This window comes from Salmo salar, chromosome ssa04 (genome assembly GCF_905237065.1).
Source record: "Salmo salar chromosome ssa04, Ssal_v3.1, whole genome shotgun sequence".
Lineage (NCBI taxonomy): Eukaryota > Metazoa > Chordata > Actinopteri > Salmoniformes > Salmonidae > Salmo > Salmo salar.
In genome coordinates, this window is record NC_059445.1 from 65620177 (window position 1) to 65629488 (window position 9312).

A 9312-nucleotide genomic window follows, 5' to 3' on the forward strand; every position below is an offset into this window, starting at 1 on the left:
AGTCCCGGGCAGTCTGGCCACTCTGGCAGTCCCGGGCAGTCTGGCCACTCCGGCAGTCCCGGGCAGTCTGGCCACTCCGGCAGTCCCGGGCAGTCTGGCCACTCCGGCAGTCTGGCCACTCCGGCAGTCCCGGGCAGTCTGGCCACTCCGGCAGTCCCGGGCAGTCTGGCCACTCCAGCAGTCTGGCCACTCCGGCAGTCCCGGGCAGTCTGGCCACTCCGGCAGTCCCGGGCAGTCTGGCCACTCCGGCAGTCCCGGGCAGTCTGGCCACTCCGGCAGTCCCGGGCAGTCTGGCCACTCCGGCAGTCCCGGGCAGTCTGGCCACTCCGGCAGTTACGGGCAGTCTGGCCACCCCGGCAGTTCCGGGCAGTCTGGCCACTCCGGCAGTTCCGGGCAGTCTGGCCACTCCGGCAGTTCCGGGCAGTCTGGCCACTCCGGCAGTTCCGGGCAGTCTGGCCACTCCGGCAGTTCCGGGCAGTCTGGCCACTCTGGCAGTTCCGGGCAGTCTGGCCACTCTGGCAGTTCCGGGCAGTCTGACCACTCTGGCAGTTCCGGGCAGTCTGACCACTCTGGCGGCTTCTGACTAGCGGGCTGCTCTGGCGGCTCCTGACTAGCGGGCAGCTCTGGCGGCTCCTGACTAGCGGGCAGATCTGGCGAATGTTGACTGGCGGGCAGCTCTGGCGACTGTTGACTGGCGGGCAGCTCTGGTGACTTGACTGGCGGGCAGCTCTGGTGACTGTTGACTGGCGGGCAGCTCTGGTGACTGTTGACTGGCGGGCAGCTCTGGTGACTGTTGACTGGCGGGCAGCTCTGGTGACTGTTGACTGGCGGGCAGCTCTGGCGACTTTAGACTGGCGAAGCTGGGTTTACGCACTAGATGCCTGATGCGTGGTGCTGGTACTGGATATGTCAGCTGTGAAACACACACCTTAGGGCTAGTGCGTGGAGCGGGAACAGGACGTACTGGACTGGGCTGACGCACTATAATCCTGGTGCGTGGTGCTGGTACCGAATATGCCAGCTTGTGAACACGCACCTCTAGGCTAGTGCGTGGAGCGGGAACAGGACGTACTGGACTGGGCTGACGCACTATAATCCTGGTGCGTGGTGCTGGTACCGGATATGCCAGCTTGTGAACACGCACCTCTAGGCTAGTGCGTGGAGCGGGAACAGGATATATAGGAGCATGGAGGCTTACTGGCGGTCTCGAGCTTAAACCTGGCATCGCCCTTTCTGGCTGAATGCCTACTACCCCCTGGTAACTGCGGGGCGCTGGTATAGCGCGTACTGGCCTAAAAACACTTGGCCTCGCCATAACACCCATTACCCCTAAGCATAATACCTGTCCATTAACTGGCCTCCGAGAAACAGTCCGGGGATTTGGCCTGGGGCTCCAAACTTGCCCCGCCAAACTACCCATATGCCCCCCCAAAAAAATTATTGGGGTTGCCTCTCGGGTTTAATCGCCAGTCGTGTTCCTCGGTAGCATTCCCGGTCTTTGCTCCATTTCTTCCATGTATCCAATCCAAATTCCCTCTGCTCCTTCCTCTGCTGCTTGGTCCTGGTTTGGTGGGAGATTCTGTCACGATTGTCGTTGGTTAAGGAGGACCAAAACGCAGCAGGTATATGTAAGCTCATCTTGAGGTTTATTAACTCCAAAATGAACACCAAAATAACAAAAGAGAACGAACGATCAACACACAGTCTGGCAAGGCACAAGGCTAAACTCAGAACAATCTCCCACAATTAACCTCTTGGGGCTAGGTGGGACGCTAGCGTGCCACCCGTGGTGCACTCCATCAACAGCAGGTGCATTTCAAGAGCGGCAAATTTGAATCCAAATAAATGTCAAAATTCAAATTTTTCAAAAATACAACTATGTTACACCATTTGAAAGATAAACATCTCCTTAATCTAACAACGTTTTACGATTTCAAAAAGGTTTTACGGCGAAAGCATAAATTTAGAGTATGTTAGGACAGTACATTTACAAGAGTTGTGTGTAATGTTTTGTCAAGTCAAAGACAGGGTCACCAAAACCATAAAACCAGCTAAAATGATGCACTAACCTTTTACAATCTCCATCAGATGACACTCCTAGGACATTATGTTAGACAATGCATGCATTTTTAGTTCTATCAAGTTCATATTTATATACAAAAACAGCGTTTTACTATGGCATTGATGTTGAGGAAATCGTTTCCCTCCAATAACCGGCAGTCAAGTCAGCGTCACAAATTAAATAATTAAAATTAGAAAACATTGGTAAAATATTATATTGTCATTTAAAGAATTATAGATTTACATCTCTTGAACGCAATCAACTTGCCAGATTTAAAAATAACCTTACTGGGAAATCACACTTTGCAATAATCTGAGCACTGCGCCCAGAAAAATACGCGTTGCGATACAGACTAGACGTCATGTTGGGGAGATCTAAAATCGAAAATACTATGTAAATAATCCATTACCTTTGATTCTCTTCATCAGATGTCACTTCCAGGTATCACAGGTCCATAACGAATGTAGTTTTGTTCAAAAAAGCTCATCATTTATGTCCAAAAATCTCCGTCTCGTTAGCACATGATGTAAGCCAGCCGGACTTCTCGTCATGAACGAGGGGAAAAAATATATTTCCGTTCGTTCAAACATGTCAAACGTTGTATAGCATAAATCATTAGGGCCTTTTTTAACCAGAACATGAATAATATTCAAGGTGGACGAATGCATACTCTTTTATAACGTATTGGAACGAGGGTACCCAACATGAAGTAGCGCGCCAGGTGTCTAATGGGACATCACCGTTCCATGGCTCTTGTTCGGTCAGATCTCCCTCCAGAAGACTCAAAACACTTTGTAAAGGCTGGTGACATCTAGTGGAAGCAATAGGAAGTGCCAAAATATTCCTAAACCCCTGTGTTTTTCAATGGGATAGGTTTAAAGTCAATACAACACATCAGGTATCCACTTCCTGTCAGAAAATGTCTCAGGGTTTTGCCTGCCAAATGAGTTCTGTTATACTCACAGACACCATTCAAACAGTTTTGGAAACTTTAGAGTGTTTTCTATCCATATATAATAAGTATATGCATATTCTAGTTACTGGGTAGGATTAGTAACCAGATTAAATCGGGTACATTTTTTTTATCCAGACGTGCAAATGCTGCCCCCTAGACCCAACAGGTTAAACAGACAAACACACCCAACTAATATAGGACTTCCAATCAAAGGCAACACCACACAGCTGCCTTCAATTGGAAGTCCACCCCAATTAACCAAACATAGACATACAACTAACTAGATCAACATAGAAATACGTGAATTTCAAACAGTGCCCCAAAACCCCGGAATACTAAATCAAATGCCCTTATTACAAAAACACCACCCTGAACCACATAAAACAAATACCCTCTGCCACGTCCTGACCAAACTACAATACCAATTAACCCTTATACTGGCCAGGACGTGACAATTACCGTACTTCGAAGCATGTCAACCGCTGTTTAAAATCAATTTTTATGCCATTTTTCTCATAAAAAAGCGATAATATTCCGACCGGGAAAGCATGTTTACGTTCAAAGACGAAAGAAAATAAAACATGGGGTCGACTCGTGCACGAGCCTCAGTCTGATGGTACTCTGACCGGCCACTATCCAAACGCGCTAATGTTTTTCAGCCAGAGGCTGGAATTACATCATTCAGCTTTTTCCCGGGTTCTGAGAGCCTATGGGAGCCGTAGGAAGTGTCACGTTACAGCAAAGATCCTCAGTTTTCAATAAACAGAGCCAAGAAGAACAAGAACTTGTCAGACAGGCCACTTCCTGTAAGGAATCTTCTCAGGTTTTTGCCTGCCATATGAGTTCTTTTATACTCACAGACACCATTCAAACAGTTTTAGAAACTTTAGTGTGTTTTCTATCCAAAGCTGTCACAAGTATCTTCGTCTTCTGACGATAATGCGAAATCGTCATCAGAAAAGGTAGACCAATACGCAGCAGGTGTGCAGTTGTTCATTTTGAACATTTAATTAAATCAACACGAATACAAAAACAACAAACAAGAAAACGAACGATAAACTGACAGTCTGCAAAGCATAGGCTCAACACAGAACAATCACCCACAAATCACACACACAAACACACCCTAATATATGGGACTCTCAATCAAAGGCAGATAGACAACACCTGCCTTCAACTGAGAGTCCCAACCCCAATTAACCAAACATAGAAACACACACACCAGACTAACCATAGAATACAAACACATAGACCATCAACCAAAAACCCGGAAATACTAAATCAAACACCCTTTACACAAACACACCACCCCGAACCACATAAAACAAATACCCTCTGCCACGTCCTGACCAAACTACAAAAACAATTAACCTTCTACTGGCCAGGACGTGACAAAAGCCAATAATTATATGCATATTCTAGTTACTGGGCAGGAGTAGTAACCAGATTAAATCGGGTACGTTTTTTATCCGGCCGTGCAAATACTGCCCCCTATCCCCAACAGGCTAATAGTGATATAATATCTTTTGTTTTGTGTGTTCAGCTCATTGTAGGCCTCAATGTCAATGTGTAAATGACAAGATATTTGGTCCCACTAAAGTTTGTGAGTATGTATTGTGTAACAATGTTTAGTACATGTTTTTTTTTTTTTTATTGTAATTATGATTATATTTTTTACCTTTATTTACCGAGGCAAGTCAGTTAAGAACAACTTCTTATTTATAATGACAGCCTACCCCGGATGACACTGGGCCAATTGTGTGCCACCCTATGGGACTCCCAATCACAGTCAGATGTGATACAGCCTGGATTTAAACCAGGGACTGTAGTGACACCTCTTGCACTGAGATGCAGTGCCTTAGACCGCTGCGCCACTTGGGAGCCTGAGAACCCTGTAAATACATTTTACCTATACCTACAGTAGCTACCATACATCATTGTTTTGCAATGTACAAAATTAGTAGAGTATATAGTGCAAACAATAGAAGCTGGTTGTTGAGTAGCTCTGCCGAGACATCTTTCCATGGCATTATCATAAGCACTTATGTGTCCTCAGGGTCTTCACGGCATGCAGTGCACATTACTGTGCTAGGACAACTGAGCATTGTTATTGTAAGCATGTTATTTAATTCTGTCCTGCATAGACCTACATCCAAGGGCTTCCAGACCACATATTAAAAGACACGTTCCATAACTCTGGCGACTACGTACTGTAGTATCTTTTTAACCTCCCGCTTTGGGCTGGATGTGTCAATGTGTAGTTCATACATGCATAATCTATAAGCAGAATTACTGTCTTACCTCAATTAGCCATTAAATCCCTAGTTTGAAAGCTACACTTTTCTAGAAGCAATGCAGCACCATTTTGAGTACTGCAAGCTTGGCCCACTTGAGCCAGCCCCCTAGCAATTTGAGTTCCAGCCAATTTGAGTTCCAGTCCATCGCCATTTGAATGACAGCTAGCAAAATGCACATTGACGAGTCTCACAGTGAAAAAAGAGAGCTGGCCCAGGCCTGCCCAGCGTTATCCAATGAGGTTGCAGGGCGGGCCCAATGGCTCAGTGACACAGAAGAGAGAGAGAGACAGAGCAATGACGTACTGCACATATATGACATAACACATCCAATGCATTGTCCTCCTAATTGCATCCACTGAAATATGCATATTTGTATGCATGAGGATTGATTGGGTGTGGACTGAACTGGGGATATAGGGGTCACTGTTTGTTTTGACATGCACGCAGCCTCTTGGATTTACAGAGGCGTTGTTCAATTTATTATTAGGGCGATAGTGGGGGAATTATGATGATGACCCGAGCTGGAAAAATTGGGCTAAGATAAGAGTTAATTAAAACTCTATCTAGCCTGTGGTGCAACCTGAGTAGGTCTTCGTGCACGACGTGCAAATCGAACTCAATGGCATTTTAATTAAAACCCCTCGTTCTGACCTCAGCAAATCTAAGATATGTGGTCTTAATTAGCATTGGTTGCTAGGTGGGGGGGGATGTCTTGGTGAAACACTTGTTTCTGAAACACCCCCAGCAGATTAGGATGACAACATGTTGTTGACTATAGACTGCCTATAACATCAGACCTGTCTATCAGCTTGAACGACCTCATCTTATTTAAAGGCCTACTCTGATATTTACAGACATTTTAATTAATGTAAATTAATGATATATACAAATATAACTCATAAATGCCCCACGTCATGAGCTTTGATCAACTGTCAAACCCCACCATAACCCAAAATATAAGGACGTTTTACATCCCTCACTTTTATAGGAACCCAAGTGGAAATGTTGCTGTTTTATTGATTTCAAATTAAGGAGTTGGCCTTTAAGCTACAATACATAGGGCTGTGGAACATTGCAATTTTCACTGTATGGCTGAGTCAACCATTTCAATTACCTGGGGATTAGGAGTAAATTCACAAGTGTATCTAGGGAATTCACAGTACTTTGAAAGAGTCTTTAGTCACAGCGAGACTGGAAACCGTGTAATATACATAATCGAGCCAACCTTCATTGTTTTGTCATGAGAGGGTCAGATGCAGTGGATGACCTTGCTTTGCTAGCCAGCGATGTGTTTATGAGAAAGGGTGCTGCGCTCTGTGAAATGACAAATTAGACTGGCATTGTGTGCTGGACTCCATGCATGGATCATTTCCCCACTGTGTACTACAAACAAGAGTAGGAAGGGACCTTAGACACTTAGTCTGGTGCCCAAAGAAGTAACATTTGCATTGAATAAGAGCACACTTACATTAGTATCTGTTGAGTTGGGTGTTGCTTTATTCTAACACATCAAGGAAGACAGTTTATACTGTAGATTCATGAAATTCTATAGTAGGCTATACTGTATCTATATCAACAGTTTATGATATAGATATAACAATTCTAAGAAAGGAAGATAACTATGTTTCATAGAAATTATTGAAATGCCTTTCTTCTATTGATGCCTTTACATTGAATGTATTTATGCATGCACTGACATTCAGGCTGACACTGAACATTAGACAGGGGCTCGCACTAGTCATTCATACTCATCACAATCCAGCACAATACACCTTGACACGTTAGAACAATGGGCATGACACTGGATTGACCTCTCACTGTTCTCTTTCTGCTTTAAAGTGTTACACTACATGACGAAATCCTTCAATGTAATCCTGGCATGAATACATGGATTATTTAGACATCTGGTGCCCTTAAATGAATTGAATGTGCAGACATCTTCTATCTGAATTATCAATAGCTCTGATATTTACTCAGTTCCCTGGAGAGATACTCAACATAGATATGCTGATACAGTACCCTGTATCAGGCGTTGGTGACTTTTACATGACTTTCCCAGGAGGAAATTAAATGCATGCTAATTACAGTATCATTGATACTAAGGCCATTCAATGAAGGTCTTGACCTTGAGCTCAACTCTGAATAAAATACACAAATTTGTTTGTCACATACTTTACAGTGGATAGACGCAGTGAAATGTGTTGTTTTACAGCCATACTGTAGTAGTATGGCACCCCTGGAGCAAATTAAGGTTAAGTGCCTTGCTCAAGGGCACAGACACATTTTTCATTTTGTAGGCTCAGTTATTCAAACCAGCAACATTTTGGTTATTGGCCCAATGCTCTAACCACTAGGCTAACGGCCACCCTACTGTATAAATTAAGAATTTCCTCTCATTTAGACGAAACATGCAAAAAGCATGCTTTATGGCAACTCTCTGAAAATTAACAACATTTGTCTGCATATGTAACTTTTGAAGGCTTAGTAATAAAGATGTACTTTTTCTGGACATTAAAAGGTTTTTGAAGGCTCTAGCTTATCTTCGAAGCCATGCGGTCTACATTTATTCTGACAGCAGGTAAAGCAAGAAATACATCAGCAAGCACCCCAGTGGTACACGGCCTGGTGGGCACTATGGTAAATCAAAGTATCCCTTTATTCCTAAGAAATCCGGGGACAGCGATAATGGTGGTGTTCTCTCACCCTGAAAGGGCCTGCAAACGGTTCTTATTAGTGCAACAGTAAGTGTTGTTTTTCCGCATTTGCCATTATGTCGTGGAATGATTTGGATGATGTCTTTAGAAGTGCATTTGGACATGTACAGTATCTAAGGGAAACATCAAAATACATTGAGTCAATTGAAATTAAGTACTGAGGCTGGACTGCTAGATTGTTTCTCAGTACTTGGTAATGTTTTCCCGAATTACACTCATTTAGCATTTTATCAGGTCTACACTAGAATCAGTATTTGATCCTTTAGACCAGGTATTCCCAAACTGGGGTACGCATACACCCAGGGGTACGCGCAATGCCGTCGGCGGTACGCCAAATAAAAATGTGATTCACATTTAAAAAATATGTATTTTTTAAATATATATATATATATATATATATATATATATATATATATAAAAATCTTCACCTTTTCAAACAGTCCATATATATTTTCCTGCGGGGCTATACATTTGGGTGAGGTTTTTTTTTCGCCTGACTAGCCTCATTTCACTGCCAAAAATAAAATTCAACCATCTAGTGTTCAGCGAAATAACAACACAATGTCAAATACATGTAGCCTAGTCAAATAATTAACATCCAATCATATTAACTGTTGCTCTCTTACGGGAATTCCACTAACGGTCCGTATGTATCCAAACGTATAGCTGCTGCTCATTGGTTAAAAAAAGCAAGGCCCGCTTCCATAGAGACACCAGCTCTACTGGCAGTACTGCTACTACCAGCAGTATTGCACCTGCACCTGCTGACGACACAAGTTGTTCTGCTTCCACGAGCACATCCAATGCTAGCATCAGTAATTCTACAATTGTTGTTAGCCCAGCTAGCATGGACAATGACAGTTGTGAATCTGATGCAGCCGAAGAGCTACTGCCCCCTTACCCGGGAAAGCACCGAACAACAGACAGGGATGTTGTACCATCGAAGAGGTGCAAATTTGATGAGATTTGGGGTTCACTTATATTGGGAGTAGTGCCTTTCTTCAGCCACAGTGTGTTATATGTGCAAAAGTTCTCTCACAACTCAATGAAACCTTCACTCTTGTGCAGACATTTAGAAACAAAACATGGCAATTTGAAAAATAAACCACGGGAGTTTTTTGAGCGAGAATTAAGATGACTTTCGTCAAGCAATAGATACCATTAATAAGAAGGGGCTAGAAGCGTCTTATATCAAATCAAATCAAATTTATTTTTATATAGCCCTTCGTACATCAGCTGATATTCTCAAAGTGCTGTACAGAAACCCAGCCTAAAACCCCAAAC

At 43.5% G+C, this 9312-nt stretch overlaps 1 protein-coding gene across 1 annotated transcript in view; it reads left to right on the forward strand.

Annotated features, from left to right (window-relative positions):
• Window positions 1–9312, forward strand: part of LOC106603663 (opioid-binding protein/cell adhesion molecule) — a 379546-nt gene that overhangs the window by 165537 nt on the left and 204697 nt on the right. The window lies entirely within an intron of this gene.